Source organism: Nicotiana sylvestris, chromosome 2 (assembly GCF_000393655.2).
Source record: "Nicotiana sylvestris chromosome 2, ASM39365v2, whole genome shotgun sequence".
NCBI classification, from domain to species: Eukaryota; Viridiplantae; Streptophyta; class Magnoliopsida; order Solanales; family Solanaceae; genus Nicotiana; species Nicotiana sylvestris.
Genome location: NC_091058.1, coordinates 181,624,316 through 181,629,861, shown reverse-complemented (window position 1 = coordinate 181,629,861; position 5,546 = coordinate 181,624,316).

The window sequence follows — 5,546 nt, the reverse complement described above, 5'->3', positions numbered from 1 at the left end:
ACCCACACAAACGTCTACGGAGCCTCTAAGAATACAAAAGACAATTATGACAACACCGACAACAAGGCCCGGCTATACCTCAAAAGTAGAAGTTTTCAACAAAAGATGTACAACATAACCCCTTGGAGGAGAAAGGGGGGCTCACCAAGACTTTGAGAGGAGGATACTCCGCTACGCGCGATTGGCACTGTCCGCTATGGAGCCATCTACATTCATTCAAAAATATAGCACCACAGGTAAAAGGGACGTTAGTGCCATGGAATAGTACTAGTATGTATAACTAAACACCATCCTGTTAGAAAGAACAACCATACAAAAATAAAAAGAAATCATAAGGACTACAAAGCTTCAAACAAACACCACGTCAGCAATATAAAAGGTTCACATAGTTTTTGAAATTTTAGGTTAGGGCATTCCATATTGTCGCATCATCATCCACGATACCACCGCTTCCTTGAGCGGAGTCCGATCATGGCTCGATCGGCTAAGCCGTCTTACCAAGACGTTACCCTAATTTCATTCTCACTTTCCAGTTTCAATTATCAATACATTACCACCATGTGTGTATAACATGGCTTCCGATCACGGCCCGATAGGCTAAGCCGTCTGACCAAGACATTACCCTTTTCCGTTAATCATCTCACTTCAATCTTTGGTTTCACATGTATTAGTTCATCGTCACTTGGGGCCACAGTTACCATATTCCATAACTCACGTTTCACATTATTCCCATTTTCACATTGCCATTCACGTTTCACAGATCATAGGCACATACAAAAGTAATTTAGGTAATAAGCATAGAGGGGAATTCATCTAGTTTGGCATATTAATCACAATGTAACCTTGACTTAACATTTAGGCATTTAGCACATAGCTCATGTTCTCCACACATCCTCAATTTACAAAGAATAACACATTAAACACATGGAGAAGCACCTTCCACATACATTTTCACAACATCAATTCATTTTACATAACAAATACTACAACAATCAAGTTTCGGTCTTACAACATTTCCACGGACACCAAGGAGGCTCAATTTCTAAGAGGAGGGGGTTTTAGACATGCATACCTCATAGAGCTTTCCTTAAATCCTTATAATAAATTCTGGAATTTCCTAGCAACTTCTATCTATTTTATGGAAATTACAAATTGAACCAAGAATTAGAGACATGAATAAAATTCTAGCTCATTTAAGTAAATTATCAAGCACTAAGTGTGCATAGTGATTTTAGGACTCTTTCCTGAGAGATTTCTATCATTTTACACCCCAATTGCTATCTTTTTAGTTCACAACCTACCCATACCCTATTGTCTTTTATGCATGCAAGAAAATTCATTCTTATACCTATGAACCCCCAAGCTAATTACTCATTCTAGTGTGAATTTTGAAACCAAAGGTTAGGGCTCAAGTTCTTACCTCTTCGGGTGAAGGCTTAGCAAATTTTATTTGATAATCATAAAGGGTTTAGGCAAGAATTGAGTGGGGATTTGATGAAGATCACCCTCTCTATCTAGAACTTCCCCTCTCACTATTTTTGTAGAAGAATATCTTAAAAAGGGTCTAATGGGGTGTTTTTAATGGGATGAGGTCGGGTTTTAAAAGTTAGAAAATAGGAGCCCCAACACGATCTGCGATGGCATATGCGATCGCATAACGGACATGTGGCCCGTAGAATGGACCACAAAAATGCCCCAAAAACTTGAACAAATTGCCCGGGTATGCGACAGAAATGCGGCCCGCACACATGTTCTGCGGTCGCATAATGCACCGCAGAACTGCCCCTCACAAAAATTCCAAGGGGATTATGCGATGGGAATAAAGCCCGCATATTGATTATGCAATCGCATAATTGGACGCATAGTGTTGCGCCCCCTTTTTCCCTCCGCGTAGAGGAGTACGGGTTTTGACATTCATGGAGGTATAAGACAACTCATTCCTTTCGGGAACTAGATTTTGCATTTGAAGAGTCGCCACCTAATGATTTAAGGTACATTAGGACACCTATAAGGTTCACCTCTAAGTTTGTTTGATAACTAGAGATAGGGTAAGTACTTGAAATTATCCCAAGGGGAAGGTGTTAGGTACCCCTCGGGATCCACTAGTGTGGTTCCCGGCCAGACAGTTTTTGTGAATTTGTGCAATTTAGCAAATAGACAAGTATAGACTCAAATAGTAAGGGATCAAAGTTTAAACACATAATAATTTAAAAATAATTATTAAAAGGAGGATTTTGAAAAAGAAGTTACAATACTACAAATACTTGAGAATATAGAAAGGGAGGGGGTCCTAGGTTTATCTATAATATGGATCACATCAATTCCATAACCAGTATGACACTCCTCAGAAGAGGGGATACATGCGGTATTAGCACACTGGTCATCATATCCATATCTACCCTTCCCACCCCGTCAAAGTATTGAAGCGCGGATTGGTCTCGACCACCATTACATGCTATTACCCGTCCCATTCCTATCAGTCCCGGAGGAATTTAGGACTACTATTCCAAAAAGGGATGGATATTAGGCCGACTTTTAGGTTTCAAAAGGTGAAAAAGCTAAGGCGACATACAAAACACATAGGACTGTACATTAGGGGAAACATGTAAACAACTAAAAGGCGCATGTATACCTCCTTAAACAAAGCACATAAATAGAATGACTTAAACACAGTTAGGGTCTGAATTTAAATACTAAGAAAAGGGGAGTTTTAATTGTTGAGGCAGACTAGTTTATTACATAACTTTGATAAGAAGTCTGAATCAGGCATGCCTGCTGGTTGTAGCAGTTACTGATTAACAATGGCGGATTCAGTTTTTATTGTCGTTATCACCTAAGGCTTGCCTAAATATTTGGGTGAGATCCTATAAACATGATATCTCTTGCTGATTCAGAATGTAGCAAAGTAGTAATAGTTCTAAAACAAACGATTTGAGATCATATAGACATGCTTTCTAAACCGAGTTGAATAAAGGAGTAAGGCTGTTTAAAACTAATTCAGAACAATACGACTTAGCCTGATTTTAAACTAGACAATTTCATATTTTTATAGACGTTGATATCTATTATTGCTAATTTTAATTTCTATAGACATGATATCTAGTCGAACGTGAAATGAAGCAGACAATATTTACTCGAAATTATAGGCATGATTTCTATAATGGCATGATGTCGGATTATGACCACTTAGATCCTAAGAGCATGGTGTCTAAGTGTGGTAATAAACATGCATAATTGAAGACAAACCCTATAGGCATGTTATCTAAATGTAGAGTTAGACAAGTAGAATTTAAACAAGTCCTATAGATAGGTTCTCTAAATGCAGAATTAAACATGGAGAAAACGGGTCCTATAGGCATATTCTCTAGATGTAGAACATGCAAAATTTAAAGAAAAAAGATCTTATAGGCATGATATCAAAATGCAGAGTTAAACATGTAGAATTTAAAAACAACAACTCTTATAGGCGTGATATCTACCCTTAAGCATGCACAATTACCCGGCCCTTTTCACTAGCCAACCCCAATGTTTATTACAAATTATTACAAACTGAATAATGAGTTACAACAGAAAAGTGTAAAAGAAGAAGTTACAACCAGAGGAATCCTGATTCATGACTTCCTCTCTGAGTTATGGCATAAACCCCCTCAAATGCCATTTGTTTTAAAGTCTTTCTCAGACTTGAGTGTTTCAAAGTTCCCTAAGGGTCTCAAGGGACCCCGGGCAATGCTTACACCCAAGTTTGCATAAACAAATATAGATGAGTGTAGTATGGAAGGGCCAGCCCTTATGTGTCCAAGTTCAGAGGGAGCTCATGGGTACCAAGGCAAGGCTCACACAAGAGGGGCAGAACCTAAGTCTAAGTGTATAGTGGAAGTGCAGGAGCAGAGATTTCGTTTAAAAACTAGGTTGTGAATAGTAAGGTGTAAGGGTAATTTGAAAATAGTAATAGTAAAGCTAACACTACACAAAATCAACATTTTTATACAAAGGGGTCAGGGATTTGGGAATACATCGCAGGGAGCATATGACCCTAAGAGGGGTCAGGTTTGGACATACACAGCAATAGCTGGTGCTGGCACGCCCATAAACCAGCCAGAGAACACAACACATAGATGGTATATGAAACATATGACCCCAGGTAGGGTCAGGCTTGGGTCATGCACAACAATGTCTAGTGCTGACATGCCCTCAAACCAACCAAAGAACACAAATACATAGGGGATATGGGGGTTTGGGATTCATACGTCATAATAACTGACTGACAGAGTTCATACATAACAAAAATACATTAATTTAGAAGAGGAAGGGGCAGATTACAACATGCTTGGTAATGTAACTAGATTAAACACAAGCGGGAAATAGGCAAGAGTGAAGGAAATAGTAAAGAAGCATGTTGTTGTTGATGCTGGAAGATTAATTAGAACATAGCAGTAAAGAGGCAAATGCAGAAAGAAAAGTAAGCAAATTTCCACAGTCTAGCCTTGGCTTTCAGCCGGCTAGGCAAGGCAGCAACACGTAGTAACAGAGAAAAAAGAAAGAGCTTTGAGTGAAGTGTGTGTTCTAAACTCAAGTGGTTCGTGTGTTGAAAGAAGAGAAGGTGCAGGGTATTTATAGCCTCTTGAAAACGAGTGAAGGAGAGGTAATAAGTAAAATCTTAACAAAACATGGAAACAATCACAATTCAGAATTAATTAACCCCAGTGATTCCCTTTAATAATGGGATCACTATTTAATGGTAGTAGCAGGTTTCAATTAAGGGAAGAAAATCAATTTGAAAGCAGACTGATTATAGCCATAAAAGGAGTAGTACAAAAATTAAGTAATTAATCGAGTCTAAGTACAGAAATTTGCTTGTTTTGGAAATAGATTCAGCAAGGTAAATATTATACTGAAGGGAAAAGAAACAATCAATTTTGAACGGGCGAGTGAAATAATGGGTCCATAAAATGGAAACTTTATAAATCAGTCACAAGATGAAGATCAATCAACGAAGAAACTTCAACATATAAGTAAAGTGAATATGGTCACCAGACATGCGAGGCCAAACACATTGACAAGAGGTATAATCACAAATATGCAGTAGTGGCAGAAATAAGCTAGGGTTCAGTACTAAAGCAAAAATTCAAAGCATAGTAATCAAGTAGGGCAAGTCACATTGAATCAATGGGGAAGAAAACATCGTATCAAAAACATGCAAAGGTCTCACAGTAGCAGGTGAGGAAACCTTTTGAAAAGTTAGGTTTTTCGACAAAAATTGAGTTAGAAAGATAGTAAAACTCAGAATCAGATGAGTCACATAAAGAAAAGAAAGTCTAAAACAAAAGCTTTCAGTCGTCAAACAAACAATTTCAGCCCCAAAGACCTAGGGCTTTTCAACAACAATTGAGTTTTAAAAATGGTAACACAAATAAATCAAACAAGAACGAGGAACTTAATTACACAAGTATACATTTAAACAAACAATTTCAGGATTCGAATGAGACCCAAAATAAATTAGGCTTTTCAACATGCTGACTCAAGTAGAAGGAAAGCATAACAAACAG